The sequence below is a fragment of the Vigna unguiculata genome, chromosome 3 (genome assembly GCF_037176805.1).
Source record: "Vigna unguiculata cultivar grain cowpea cultivar isolate G323 ecotype 2 chromosome 3, ASM3717680v1, whole genome shotgun sequence".
NCBI classification, from domain to species: Eukaryota; Viridiplantae; Streptophyta; class Magnoliopsida; order Fabales; family Fabaceae; genus Vigna; species Vigna unguiculata.
Window position 1 is genome coordinate 26,603,015 of NC_140794.1, and position 16,655 is coordinate 26,619,669.

Below are 16,655 nucleotides of genomic sequence, written 5' to 3' on the forward strand. Positions count from 1 at the left end.
TGTACTGTAAAAAGTTACAACTGAGAAATGTGTGTGCAAACAATAAATTTGGTCTCAATTTGGAGAGCGATGACATTGTTTAATTTTTAAAAAAAAATTAAGACTAAATTGAATACAAGATAATGACACTTGGCATTGACAATAACATAAGAAGTTCTTTGCCACATAGTGTCATGTATCACACCAAGGGATTTGACATATGGACAATAACGAAATTTTGTAAAAAAAGGTTTAAAAAATAACTACGTACTGACACGTGATATGTCTCTAACGTTGTTTGTATAGCGAAAAGGACTTAAGTAAGTCAATTTTTTAAAATTGAAACTTAATTACAAAAAATGGAGACTTAAAATTTTTCCACCAAAATAACAAAAGAGAAGTTAAACTTAAAGTTTAAATTATTATACTTTGACAAATTTTTTTATATAAAGCTTGACGAAATTTACTTTTCAACGCATACCAAACCTTTTTCTTATTTTTTCAAATCACATCAAACTTTTTTTTTCAAATTTTTTTTTCATCTATTAGATGCGGTCACATGTGTATTATAAAAAATTTATCAACAAAAACTTTATTAAAAAATAATTTTCCTTAAAATTTCAAAGGGACTATTGTCCCTTCTCGTATACGGATATAAAGTATTGAAAAAGCGTTATAAATATATAAACCAACTCAAACATGTGAATGGATTTGATGTTAAAGAATAAGAAAAGAAAATGATGACAGTTCAAGAATTAATCATTAGATACAAATAAGAAAAAGGGAAAAAAGAAATTATTCTTGAACAAGTGAGTTTTTTCTTTTTCTTTTTTTCTTTTTTGTAAGGTACCTACCTACTAGTTAACTACTGTGGCGTTTGTCCTTGGCACTTAATTATTAGTCACTAGCAAACAAGAAATCACCGAAGCTTTAATTGCATTATAGTATGCAAGAGATTCTTATGCAGGAAGCAAATTGAAATTGTTAAACAAATTTTGTATTTACTTGCACCCAAATCAAGATATTAAGTTGTGATCGCGTCTCGTTTTCAAGTTAAGCCTTTTTCTGTGGCGAAATGTTATAGTTCAACTTGGCGGCTAGATGGATGCATTAAGGTCTACGAAGTAAACGCCTGAAATCAATGTTCGAACAGAAGCCTTATCTTCTTCAATATATTAATGCATGATGGTTCCTTTATAAAATGCAAATTGACGAAGACATTTCACCCGAAGAAACTGATGTTGAGAGATAGGAAGTGGGGAAGGGCGAGGAAAAAAAAAACAAAATTGTATAACCCAAAAAGAGAGTCAGGGAAAGACAGACATCACAGCTTTACATTAATGATCTGCTTTTAGAAACGCCCAAACAAACAAAATTCTATTAGAAGGTTCACATTTTCTCATCCAAAGATATTACAAATTTTATTCGACCACTTACAGAACTTACATTTGAGTGACACCAAAGAAGGAATAGTCAAGAAGCCCAATTCAACGACAGTGCTTATTAATGGGCACACAGAATACAAAATAACAGCTAATAGGAAAGAGAAATATACAAAAGACAAGGACGTTGATTAGTAACAATGAACCCCAACAAATAGTTCACCACAACTACGAGATATGTCATCCATCACAATCTCAAACGATGCGGTTTTAGAGTCTTGTAAGTCACCGGCGCAGAGGTTGGAACAGTGGTTTCGGAACTGGGGTTTCCCCAGTGCGATTTACACGGCACTGTATAGAAAGAACTCGGATTCGGACACGTCTTCTTGGTCTTGTAAAAATGGTAGCATTCGTTGGGTGACCTTTGGTTTGGCAGCCCAGGGATGCAATTCTTTGAGACATCCAAAACCTTGGACTTGATCAAACTCCAGCAGGAGGGGCCAACCTCGTTGAAGTAATTGTCGGCCAAGGAGAGATTCCCATTGTTGCGGAGAGAAGGAATTTGACAAACATTGTCGGGAACACAGCCGTAGAATTTGTTTTGAGCCAAATTGAGATACTGAATGCTCTTCAAGCAGCCGAAGGAGAGAGGGATTGGGCCGGTGATAGAATTCTTACTCACATCAAAGACGACAGCTTTTTTAAGGTTTCCGATTTCAACAGGCAAGCAGCCGTCGAACTGGTTCCCGAGGAAGAGAACTTCGGTGAGGTTGGGTGCGAAACCGACGCTCTTGGGAATCGAGCCGGTGAGGTTGTTGTTGGCGAAAGTGAGGTAGCGGGCCGGCGTGGAGCCGAAGTTCTCGGGGAGGCACTGTGTGAAATGGTTGTTGTTGATGAAGATGACATCGAGATCCTTCTGGAAGAGTTGGTAGGGAATTGGGCCGGTGAGTTCGTTGAAGCGGAGGTCCAGGAAGACTAGCTGATTCGACGTAATCGCGTCGAGGGGAAACTGGCCTTTGACTTTGTTGTTACTGAGGTCGAGCTCGAAGAAGAAGGGGAATTTGATGACATCGGTGGGGACAGTGCCGGCGAAGCCATTGGAGTTGACGTGGAAGAATGTGAGCTCGGGTATTTGGTTCACGCCCAAGAGAGATGAGAGGGGCAAAGCGCACCCGTTTTTACCCGTCACTCTTGCTCCGTTTAAGTCCAATCCTGCAACTGCTTTCTGGTCCTCCTTTGGATACGTGGCGCATCGTATCCCCCTGAAGTCACACACGTAAGTGTTCTCGTTCCAGTTTTGCGTGTAACAGGTTGGGTCATCGATGAGGGTTTTGAAATTGAGAAGCACGCGACGTGCTCTTTCTAAACGGTTAAGCGGTTTGGGTGGTGGAGGGGGGCATGGAGTTTCAGGGGCAGGAGCAGGGGAACCTCCACCACCTATTATAGGCGAACCTCCACCTATTATAATTTCTAGTGTTTCTCTTTTCTCTGGTTCCCCTAATGCGTCGCTCTCGGATTTTGCTACCTCTTGTGCTACTACCCCTTCGGAAAAGTAAAGGTGAAGTAGGACTGAGCAGAGTAGAAAGAAGGAGAAAATGTTTTTGGTTGTTTTTCCCATCTCGGTGATTGAGGGAGAAAGGAGGGTTTTGTAACTCCTTATATAGCGTGTTGCTGAAGATATTGGTAAGTCGGAGAAAAGTCAAGAGGCTTGAATTCGATGGAGGCCAAGATATTCTGCACTCTCGTGAGAAGCTGTTAGTCTTTCTTTATCTGAGAAGGACAATGATTTGTTCTGTTCTGCTGAGTCGTCAACTTGACACGTTCTCCACCTTTTTTAGCCAAATACTACCAAAACTAAAAGAAGAACAAGACAATCACCATAAACTCAATTTTTATTTTCCAAATATTTCTTTTTAGGTTATGTTGTTTATATGGGTTTAAATATGTATTTACTAAAAAATATAATTGTTGGTTTGTTTTTAAATATATATTGTTTTTTTTTTAAGAAATGTCTTTGCTATCATATTCTTATTACATAACATGCATTTAGATATTGGCCATGTTGGTTATTCTTCTATGATGACATTTTCTACGACATATTTAGATATAGGTTACCTTATTACCAAGTAGGGTTATGAATTATTCAAATGTTTGAGGCAATTATAACCGCCAACAAAATCATAATAAAAAAAACTATATAATATTTAATGGCAGTTATAACTGCCAACAAAATTATATTTTTTTTAAAAAAAAATCATCTAATATTTAGCGACAGTTATAACCGCCAGCAAAATTAATTTAAAAAAAATGTTTTGGTAATCTGTTTTCCCATTCTGATCTATTCGTTTCCCAACTCAAAACTAGTTTTGCATGCCTCCATGAATTTCTTTCTTTCGTTTCTCCCTCTCTACTTCTTCCATACCAACTTGAAAGTGGTTTTGCATGCCTCCATCAATTCCTTTCTTTCTTTTCTCCCTATTTGCTTCTTCCATACCAACTTGACTTCAATTAATCTTTGCCAACTGATAGTGAGAACAATGTCATAAACAAATCCATAAACTTACAAGTTAGAAATCACTTTATCCTATTAGTTTTTGACTTTTCAAATAGAAGTAGTTAAGAAGAATAATTTGAGACACAATTCCTAGACAAAGCATCAGGATAAATGTCTTCAACATTCTTCCAAAAGCTGACAACATCCAACATATCCAATTTTGCATGATGTTTAAATCTTATGCAATCAGAAATTAATTGAATATTTTGTAACACCCCCGGATCCTCTTGGGCTTACCAGGCATCCCACCTGCCACCCTCAAACCGGTTGTGTTAGGTCTGCAGCCCAATACACCCCAACCCATCACCCTTCTCCGTCCATTCATACTGGGTGGGTTGTTGCCAGTGGGAATCGAACCCCCAACCTGACCTTTAACACCTCTGGCTCACCAACAGATGCTACCAGTTGTGCTGCAGCTCAACTGGTAGCATCTGTTGGTGAGCCAGAGGTGTTAAAGGTCAGGTTGGGGGTTCGATTCCCACTGGCAACAACCCACCCAGTATGAATGGACGGAGAAGGGTGATGGGTTGGGGTGTATTGGGCTGCAGACCTAACACAACCGGTTTGAGGGTGGCAAGTGGGATGCCTGGTAAGCCCAAGAGGATCCGGGGGTGTTACAAATATGATCATCATCAAAGTTGGTAGACTTACATCTTTTAAAGGAAGCTCGTCTATGTTAGGGCTCATGTTCATCCTTGAATTAACTTGCTTCAGGTTTCATAGAAAGGAACTACAAAACTCAATTTGTTTGGGATACAAAATGAGATTACTAGTTAAGAAGGAAACATCATCAAGTGAAAAAACTAAAAGGTGATGGAAAGATGAAATTGATTATCTCATTTAAGATCAGTGCTTTACTAATTACCTGAACATTAAAAATAAATAAATAAATAAATAACAAATTATGAAGGAAATATAGAAACATTAACCTTGCAATGGTCCAACAAAATACTATGAGTACCTTATTACACCTTGGAACTAAATCCTGCAGAATTTTTATTCTCCCACTGACTTTTAAATCCTGAAAAACCAAGTGGTGTTAAGTGGCATGCTTGTGAACAAATAGTTATTATAAATAAAAGAAAGAAAAAGAGAATGTCTAATCGTAATATAGGAATAATTTTATTCACACTACATAAGCCAAAGTATACAATTTACTGCTTAGTATAATTGTTTGTTAGACACATTGATAAATATTATACAAAGAAAAAAAATTGCAATTTATATACAACAACACCATTGGGTATTCTCTACTATTTATAATTTGCATCACTTAAGGAATTTTACCAAGCAATTTGAAATGAAGAGTGACCATTGACTCCCAACACACTGAAGATGAATATTCTTAACAGATTAAATACAATAGTATTTGCATATGTTTGAATCTCATCAAATAAATTAGATAATCTAATTTGTAATAACATTTTTGGCATGTAAACTACACATAAACCAAACTAAATGAAAGTTATAAATGGTAAAGAAGTGAAAAATTTATAATGCTTTATAGACCAATGACACTGATGCAGAATAGCCACATACAAACTATGGGAGCAAACAATTTGACTAAAGCATTTTCCATTGCCATATAAGATATGCTTAAAATCTAAGTCTAGCCATATCTTCAACAATATCTAACAATCCTCTGTGAACCTTTCACATCAAAGACATGGTTTGTGAATAATACCAATATTGCTTGATATTCTTGGAGTATCAAATATTGATGTAGAAAAGCTTAAGATTACAATAGATGCTATCAATATGAAAATTTATTTATCAACATAATTTAAGTTTCAATTAATGTCTAAATTCATCACTAAAACTTGACTATTATCAAAGTAATCCAATTAGATAAGCTTTTTTCCATAAACTGGAATAACCATAGTTGAAATTTTTGAACCTCAATTCTGCATCTGACAATATAACATCAAGCTTCTAGGGAAAAGTATCCATGTGCCTCAAATCGCCCACTCGGATGCCATTACGGTTAACCTTGTTGGAATAGTCATCCAATGCCTCTATTGGTTGTGTCGATGAAAGACTTAGATTGAAATTAGATGAAAATGATTATGGAAAAAGATAACTGAATACAAGAGAATAAAAGAGGAAAAGAGAAATGAAACAGATATAAATTGAAAATTGAAAGTGAAGGAGAACGAAAAACCTCAATGGCGTTCTTGAGCTTTGCCTTGAATCTAATACAAAAACACATAGTGATTGAAATTAGGGATTATGAAAACTTCAAAAGAAAATATAATATAAAGAGAAAAATAACTTACAGGAGCAAAAATCAACTTACTAAGAGGAGAAAAACACTTCGGAAAAGAAATTTGCATGAGAAGAAGAAGAAGATTTACAAACGGCTTCCATGGGAGAGAAGATGACTTCTAGAGAGAAAGAAGATACTTTCCTACAAAAAATAATGACCTAGGTAAAGAAGATATTAGCTATGTGAAATACTTTGCAACAAAAACGAGCCAATAAACTGATTTAGGCACCGAATACTCTTGCTACAGTATAAACATTTAAAATATCTTGTCGGTTGTGAACTGACTATAAATTTATATAATTTTTTATTTTCTTTTAACTTAGTGGCATTTCAATTAAACTGCCACTAAATAAGTGACTCAAAAAACTATTTTTTCTGTAGTAAATGTATTGTACTCGTATTAAGGTACTCGTATTAAGGTACTTTAAATTCTTCAAGTCAAGTAATCGAATGGTTAAGCATTTTGCAAGAGACGTTTTTATGCTTAAGTAAATGGTAAGACAAAATATGCGTATCCATTTTTTTAGGAGAAAAATAAATTCTTGAAAATGATTAGTTTAACAATTTTAATATATGAATAGAATACTTACTTAATAATAAATAATATTTTTAAAATAGTGAAAAAATATCTAAATTTAAGTAAATAATTGTTATATTTATGTTAATACAAATGATGATTTTAAATTAAATATATAAATATAAACTTCATTCTTTTAAGCTAGGCTCCAAGTTGTTCACAAATACTTCCTCTCTTAAGTGATCTTGGTACATTCCCATTCCTTCCTACCCCGGTCTCCAGGAGACATACAGATCGGTCTAGAGGAGACATACAGATCACTAGCCCCTGAGGCCTAAGCTTGCACTTATGGCAATTATGTCAAGCGCAAGACCTTGTGTACCTTGAGACCATCACCTCACTTTTTTTTTTATATATTTTAACTAACACTTTTCTATTGATTACTTTTAAGATAAACTTATACTAAAGTGAAAATCTTGTAAATAATAATTGTATATAATTCTCAAACGCATGCAGTCAAAGTTATAACACATAATACATATGTAGTAACAAAATCACCAATGTAGGAAATAGTTTTGGTCACATTTATTTTGACATTTTGGCTTCGGTTTCACATCTGAGACATATGCTGGCAAGGTAAAAACGGGACTTGTTTATGCCTCGATTATGAACTGAGGCATACACGAGGGTTACTACCTCAATTCTAGAGGGAACTAAGGCCTAATGGGAGGGTTATTGCCTTGGTTCTAGAGGGAACTGAGGCCTAATGGGCATCAGAAAACTAAAAATAAAAAGAAAATGAAGTGTACTTTCTACCTTGTGTTTGGCTCCAATTGTAACATCCCGTCCAGATATTACGGATTTTAAATAATAAAATAAAGACATAATAATAATACCTCATTTAATATAAATTAATTTCCCAAAATCCTAGGAACTTAAAACTTTATTACATCATAAAGTAACTCAAATCCATAATTTGTAAACTCAAATATAAAAACCAAGTTCAATAATCCAAATGATTAAAAAATCTTTAAAATTCATAAAATCATAAAACTCTGAAGAATAATTTCCCAAGCTAGCCCATGCTCCGGCTCTAGACCTCACCAAATCCACCTACAACATCATCTGTTTGCGTGTAACGTAATACACAATCATCGCCAAACACAAGCAGATAGGGTGAGCTACAATATAAAACACACATATATAATTCAAATATATACGCACATACACACATCAAAGAATTTCTATCCTTTGATTCCATACCACATGGCCACCACCATGTCATCCATGATCTATGTCTTTAGGTGAATACCTCAAGATGTCTTGCCGCCAGACCTATAAGCCACAACTTGTAGAACACGTGCAGGAAACCAACTACGGACCACATTCTGTAACGCCAGGTGTTGTTCCCAATACGAACATAGTTCGTAATGTCCCAAGACTATTGAACTCATCGGCTATTACCGAGGAGGGCAATCTATCTAGACCCATCCGTACGAGCCACAACACGCACACTCACACCAGCAACACTTGCCAACCCGAGCCACAACTCAAGGGTTCCTCGTGTTCATCCACCATCCCTAGCCACAACTCAAGGGATACGATCTGAGCCATAACTCAAGGAACACTCCAGCAAGCTGACCTTTAAGATATCACCAAATCCTTGTAGACCACGCACATCAAAACAACAAGTCGTTTGTCTTTGCGTTATTGCCTGGCGACTCTGGAGTAACGCCCGGCGAAACTCGCTTCTAGACCGCTTGGCAGGGGACAAGTGCCGCCAAGCGCCAAAGGCCTCCGATGCCACTGCCTTAACAGATATCGTCTAGCGGGACGACCCTCACCGCCAGGTGCCACGTGTTCCAGTGCCATTGTGAGTATAGCTATTGCTTGGCGAGGTTAACCTCGCCGCCAGGCGCTACACCAGTACAATGTGTTTACTGGTTTAATTCCTGTAGCACCTTTTTGGTCACCTCCTAACCTTTTTCCCTCTCATCTTAGCTCTCTAAGTGAAATAATCCAATCATGCATTATTAATCATAATTCACCTTCACCACGCCTCTAACTAACTATGAACCACACATTAATCCATAATACCACTGGTCTAGTTAGATATTGTCCAAGTTGCTTCTAATTATTAAATAAAACCTACTAAGCATCAATTTGTCAAGTATTTGTATCATCTCATGTACTATGACCCCTGCACCATATCCTTTAACCATATCGTAAACTTAGACAATTCTTAGAAGTATCTAATACCACAACAGGTCATGTAACCATTTATTCCCAATCCTAGTTCTACTAACCTCATATGTACCTTCTCTACATCACTCTTTCTCCAAACCCAATCAACCTAAGTTTTAATCATTGACCTTAATTCATGTATTAATTACTACTATCATTCCATATCCAAAGGTATCACCAATCCATTCTTCGTGCTCCATTTTAGACTACAATAGGACCCAACCCCTTAACTGCACCTCACAGCAACACAGTTCCATTTTTCCATTGCGTTGGCACCTGGCGGCGAGCCCTCTGCCATCAGGCAGTGCATGCATTTCTGGGAAAACCCAGAATGGCTTTACACTTGTGAAGACTCCTAAACTTCCCAATTTTTCTTTCTCTACATATTTCTATCCATTCTCACGTGATTTCACTTACAGTCATACTAGTTCACAACCTAAACACATTTATTAACATCAAAACCCTAAATTTCCAAATCCTAAAAGAGCGTTTATACAATTTTATCAAATCAACCTCAATTGACAACATAATTGCCTAATTTCTAGTACCCAATAATCAATTTATAGATAAAGCTCCCTTCTTTCCCGATCAGAATCCACCCAGAACTCCAAAAACATCAAAATTGAGTCAAATATGCCTACGTCGCCTAACTGGTGTTCATCAGTGCCAGGCGGATCATTAAGAAACCTAGAAAACTGGGTGGCACACATGTGTCGTCTGGCGTGTGTTCGTTCCGCCAGGCGATTCCTCTAAGGAACCCATAATTGCATTAAAAAAGGGATGAGTCGCCTAACGGCTTTAAAGGCCTGCCAGGCGATTTTTGGAAAAATTTCCAAGAACTTAACATAATCAAGAAATCATGTAAAAGCATACATTTAATGCTTCTTATACATTTCATAATTAAGAAATAAAAATAAAAAAAGTCCAAAAATCACGCAAAAACATACATTTCACGCTTCTCATACATTTCATAATTAAGAAATAAAAATCAAAAACGCGATGGACAGCTCCCCTAACCTGAATATCCTTGCTCAAAAGACAATGCTAGAATTCCCTTTTTGATGTTAGCAATGTGACTCCCTTAGGTTAGCTAATCCACTACAATTAGTCTTCCAATTCATTCAGCCCACACACTCATAATTCTTCCCCTTTCATTACTCATAATTGACAGACTCCAAAGCACCCTCTCTCACCCTTAATTCCCACTTAATTTTGCCTTCTTGATCAGCTAGGGTTTCTGCCCTTTCACATTCATGCCAAATGAACTTTGGCAAAAAAAAGAAAGCATAATTTGTGTTTATCAAGGTTTGAACACACAAACAAGTAAATGGCAAGTCCAAGAACAACCAATTCATGTTTCGTGATGATTCCTATAAATCTAGGATTATATTATCACTCATCATGATCAAACATATTATTATTAAAATAATAAACAATTAAATAACACACAAATGACATACACAGGACTTATATCCAAGTCCCCTCAACACAATCAAATACTCTCAACCACTTACTTTTTCACATCACAATAATTAATATGTAATGTCATAAAGACTCTCACTACCCACATTTATTATTTATTTATTTATTTAATTAATTAAATTTCGTGGGTCTTACACCAACCAAAGCAGAAAAGGAGTTATACCGCCTCAATTATTTTCCAACCAAGACATATTAGCTATTAAAAAAAATTGAAATGGCCTTCTACCTTGATTTTGATTACAACTTATGCATAAAGGTGTCATTTTTTTTTTAAAATATAGGTTCTGTTTTTTTTTTCATATCCAACACATTAAAACGTTAAAACTTTGTTACAAAACATCTCTTCTTAAATATTGACTCTACTCTTTATAAGCAACAAAATAAAACTAATTTATCTGAAATTTAATTATATATAAAATTAAAAATAATAGTAATGTAATTAGGTGAGTATAATAAATTTTGTGACTTTTAATTATGTAATAAGACTGTATAAAAAAAAGACAAATATGGCGATAAGAAATAGAAAGGATCATAAAATATTAAAAAAATATATCATAATGAATAATATTAAAAAAGTATAACTTAGAAAAAATGTGTCATTTATTTAATTAATTGTACTTATGACGTTAAATTATTGTTACTATTATCTTATATTTTATTATAATATTTTCTAAAATTATTTTCTTATTATTTATTTTGTAAAAATTACTTTTTCTTAATAAAAAATTAAAAAATTAATTAATATTATAATAATTATTAAAATAAAAACAGTTATTAAAATTATATTGAATGAAGAAACATACTTACAAAAAGAAATATATATTTCATTAATTTTTCATATTATAGTTACAACATGAAGGGTAGTTATAATTTTTTATAACATTAAGTACTAATCCTTGTGATCGGTAGTGTTTTATAAATCAATAAAATTACTTACATTCAAAATATAGAAAAAAAACATAATAATAATAATAATAATAATAATAATAATAATAATAATAATAATAATAATAATAATAAAACACAATTTGATTTTATATTATTTCATAACAAGATAATAATTTGCTTACCTATTTGTCATGATCTGACACATCAACAAATAATATATGTCATCTTCTTCCCTAAGCATCTAGCAACATTATTGGCAGTTGGATCCCAGCATAAAGGCATATCTTCAATTTTTTTGTTCTTGATATGGCTCACAAGTTCGTCTAGCTACACATTTTATATTATTGTGGATAAAAATATTCAAATATAGCTTTATAACTATCAACTTTTTATGCCTCCCATTCAGTACTTTAAAAGTATTTTTATAAATGCACATGGATATTATTGCTTAGGAAAGTACTTCAACATTATGAATTAAAGAACAGTGAATATTATTATTATAAAATGCCGTGCTTATTCAATAGGTTTTGTTTATAAATTATAACTATAATTAATGACAAAATGTAACTTCTTAACTTAAAAAAATGATAATTTACATTGACAAATCCTTTTAATATTTCCTAATGAATATATATTTGTGTGTAGTTTGAATCTCTAAATAGTTGTGTTCCTTTATAAGAATATATATATATATATATATATATATATATATATATATATATATATATATTAAAAAATATCTTATACGGTATTAAGTATTATATTTATTGTATATAATTGTAAAGGATAAATGTAGTTAACTTTTTAAGTTTTCTTTATGTGTTTTTGGTGTATATAATATATGAAGTTTTAATAAAAATATTTTCCTTAAGAAAAAGGAAATCAAGAGAAGACTCTCGGTAGACTATGCCCTACAAAACTAATTGGTTTTAGTGGGATTATATTTGGCGTTTCTGGAGTTTTAACTCCTACTAATGATTTTACCAGGGTTTGCAATTCTTCTAGAAGAGTCACCGTGACTAATCGATTAACGGGAGTTTTTAACAATTCCTGGAAAAGTGCAACTTATTTGGGATTTTTAAATCCCCACTACTGCTTGAGGTTTTTTGTAACTCCCGTTACTGTATGGGGTTTTTTTGAAACCTCCACTACTGTTTGAGGTTTTTGAAACCCCTTATTTGCCTTTATATGATCCATATTGTATTGTTTTAGATTGTCTAAACATTTCATAATAAGATTTTATCAAACCAATTTTGCATTAATAAAACAATATAAGTTAGATAAATTTCAAGTATGTAAAAATTAAAGGTGTGCATTCTATTCATAATTACAATTGAATATAATAGTCTTAACCAAATAATAAGTGACCCTAAAGTAAAATTCAAGTGTGTGTGGATACATGAGCCTTCAGAAAGAACTTCCTTACAATTGTACGCTTAGAACTCCTTCAACTCCAATTGCATGATCGATTTCAGTTACAACATGTTTACTTGACACTAAACTAAGTTGTAATCAAGCTGCTGCAAAACTCCAAAGCAAAATGTAGCAGCTTTTCCAATTCCAAATTGTGCTTGTTGAGCACCTTGTAGAAAGGAACAATCCCCCTTTGTTGAATGGCAGAGGATTTCTCAAAACCTTATCTGAAGTAATACAACACCCATATAAATGCTCAATTATTAATGACATTAAACAATTATAATAATCAAAACAGAAAGTGCAGGTAGCGTTCAAGATTCTTAAGAGACATAAACTTGACTGTAAATTAATCTCATATTTGATGCAGATATAAACAATAAAAAGTGTAACCAAAATTGTCAAGCAATAATCAAGATTTAAAAATTATATGTTATTCAAAAATTGATGCACATACCATATGCATAAATACTCGTTAAAAGGTTCTCCCGCAATCTCATAGCACCGAAGCTTTCGCAAACTTCATCATAAGAAGTAAAAAACTCTTGCCCATTAGGTCCAAGTTTGGTCATCAAAACATAAGCCCAAAATGACTATATAATTCTAGGCGTGGTGCATCACATGTGGGCATTGTATATGAAATAATAAGAACGTTGGGTAGTTGTTGCACATGTCTTGAAAGAAAAGTGCCAATTTAAAAACCATCTTTATCAAGCCCTAATGCAAGCTCCAAGATCAAACCCCTTATACTTGTAATTTTCTCCCTGTTATCACCCTTTACAATCAAAGTTATTAATTAATATAAAATACTTGCGTATGATATAATTTAAAATATGCCACATGGAACACTAAAAGTAAAAGTAGAAACTAACCACTTAAAAAAGAACCTCCAACCCTTTATGTTTGTTTCTCTACGTGAAATTATAAAAAAGAACCTTCTAAGTACAATACCAATTACAAAGTCAGATAAAAACCTCAAGCCTCGTACTAAAATGATGCTCACCATACAAATTAGTGATTGGATGAAATTCAACTTGACAAAAATATTTTTCATGCATGAGGAATGTAGATTTTTGGAGAACGAAGGTACAACTCTATTAATACTTATCAGAGGAACAGCTGCCATGGCAGAGAAAGTAATAAATATATTAGTGAAATATTGATTAGAAAAATTAGAGTAGGACATTGGTTAATGTATGATGAAGCTTCCAATATCCCTAAATCCCTTTATGCCATACATCAAGTAGACTAACAAGAACACTATACATTTATGCCACTATGCCACTCTCGAAACAAGCATTCTCGCAGAGCCACTATGCCGAATCCACATCCTTGTATTCTCCATAGAAAAAATCCCACAAGTTTCAATCATACCATATCTTTGAAACCACAACAACAATAACGACCAACACAAAACTCATACTTCAACTTCAAATAATTTCAACCTCACGTTAAATAAATTTCTTTTCTTCCTAAGTACTAAAGAAAACTAAATTGAACTTCTTTCATTATTCATAAGTTAAACCCAACTTATGTATTTGATTTTTAAAGAAATTTTATCGTTTTACTTCTCCAAAAGAGTGCAAAAGTTATTTACAACAAAACATTCTTTGGGTTAATAAGTACTGTAAGACCGTAGAATTTAATTAATTAAATAAATAATTAATTAATAAATGCGGGAGGTGGAAATCTTTATGGCATTAAATTCTAAATTGTATGATGTGCAAAAGTACTAACTGAAATGGTTAAGAGTACTTGATTTTGTGTGAGATGACTTGATTATGTGTTATTTAAATTATAGTTAATTTTATAATTATGCTTGGTTGTGTGAAGTTGTCATGAAATATGAATTGGTTGAGTGGTTTAGCATTGGCATGGTTGTGGGTTCAAACCTTGGTGAACCTAAATTAAGCTTTCCTTTTCGCTAAACTTGTTTTTGGCAAAGATGTGAAGGGGTAGAAACCCTAGCAGCTGAGTGAAGGCAGCCAAAGGGGCTGAAAAACAACTCTATAATGACCTTGAATGGCAATTATCATAGGCATTAAAACCAATTTTCATTTTTGGCTAATTAACTCTCATTAAGGCATAACTAAAAGGCAAATTGGAGGTGAGGGAAATGGTTTGTTTGGCCTATGCTTGCACTGTGAATTAGGGAGAGAAAATCAGAGAGAGACGTGAGATTGAGTGCCATCCAGAAGCTAAATTGAGGGAGAGAAGAAAAGCCATTCCTTTATCAATAAAGGAGACAAGAACTTACAAATTTAGCAAAGGAAAAACAGGTTATGGGAGTTGAACCACGTTTCATCTATGTTTTATGCGTAATTGTATGATTTATAACATGTATATGTATAACCTTTTATGTTGCATTGAAATCTGCATTTCTAAAAATTTTCCAGAAACCGCCTGGCGGCACACGCTGACCCGCCAGGCGACGCATAGCAGATTCACCTAGATTTGGGTTTTTGGATGAAGGGCCTGGCGGTATTGGTTGAACCGCCAGGCAACACTAGTTTATGGCTCGATTTTTGCTATTCTGTGCGTTTTGACATGATTTTGTTCGGAGGGAAATCATGGGTTGGTTCTTAAGGGATGATCTGACATCGTGATTCATTGAATTTAGTATAATTGATGGATAAAATTGATGGAACAATGCAAATATAATTTTAGGGTTAGCAGATTAGGGATTTTGAAAATTTGGTATAATTATTGTGAAATTGAATTGGAATCCAAGCTGAAAATAGTTGGATTTGATCAGTGTACCACTACTATTGAGTTTTTGATTGAAATAGAGGAGATCAGACAGAGAAATGTGGAAGAAAAAGCAGGGTGAGGGAAGAGGTTAACAGGAGCAACAAAACCTGGTATGTTTCCCAAGACTAATGTACCGCCTGGCGGATTATAGGGTACCGTCAAGCGACAGCGCAATAACAGAAGCATTCTGAGGATTTTTGGGGCGTGTTGAGTCTGATTTGGGTGTTATGATGACCCTGATAGGAGACAACACTGAATGAATAGTGAAAATGATCTTTGGTATTATCTCTAGAGTTGATGAGTAACTTGTAAAGGAAAGGGAATGGGAACAAACAAGCGAACTGGAAATCTATGATTTTAATTGTATTGGGGCTGAAGTATATGACAGAGGTTAACATGTGTTTCTCCTAAGCTTAGCTAGTAAAGTTGATGGTTGACTTAGAGAAATTGGCCACTTGTGCATAAGGAACCAATAACATATTAGATTACAGGGTATGACATGGTTTTGGTTTGGTAGGAATGGATTAAATAGGTTACTATCAGGAAATAGTAATATTTAGTCATACACTAGTAATAAGTGCAGGAATTACATGGTGGATGAGTAGGGATGGTCGTAAGTAAACCAAACATTGTTATGATGGGATGGAGAAACCACATGACAATGAGAACAGTGGTACTACATTGACCAATAAGGGAAAATATTTTTGCAAGTGTGAGTTTGTGTGTGAGAGGATTTCACAATGGTTGAAGTGCAGAAAAGCCAGTACAGTCGTAGTACTGGTGTGTCGCCCGACGGTGGGGTTCAAACTGCTAGGTGAGAGGCAGTATGTAGAGGGTCTGGAGAGTTGCGTGCGCCTGGCGATGAGGGCAGTCCCGCCAGGCAGTATCTACAGCGTTGGGATTTCTAAGGCGCTTGGCGCCTGGCGGTATGCGTCCCTCGCCAGGCGGTTTGGAAGCGGGCAACGCCTAGCGGTATGTGTCCCCCGCCAAGCGATTTTGCTGTTTTAGCCTTGAGTTGCTAGATTCTACATGCGTGATCTACAAGGCTTTTGGTGATGCTTCAAAGGTGGTTTGCTGGTGTTCCTTGAGTTGAGCTCAGAACGTATCCCTTGAGTTGAGCTCGGGATAGGGGTTAAGCACGTGGCATTCCTTGAGTTGAGCTCGAAATGGCATCCGTCG

The 16,655-nt window shown here is 34.6% G+C and overlaps 1 pseudogene across 1 annotated transcript; it reads right to left on the minus strand.

The window, feature by feature from the left end:
• Positions 1-1,354: 1,354 nt before the first annotated feature.
• Positions 1,355-3,090, minus strand: LOC114178429 (uncharacterized protein At4g06744 pseudogene; annotated as a pseudogene). Its single transcript, XR_014994017.1, has one exon. The product of XR_014994017.1 is annotated as an uncharacterized protein At4g06744 pseudogene (transcript).
• Positions 3,091-16,655: the final 13,565 nt, after the last annotated feature.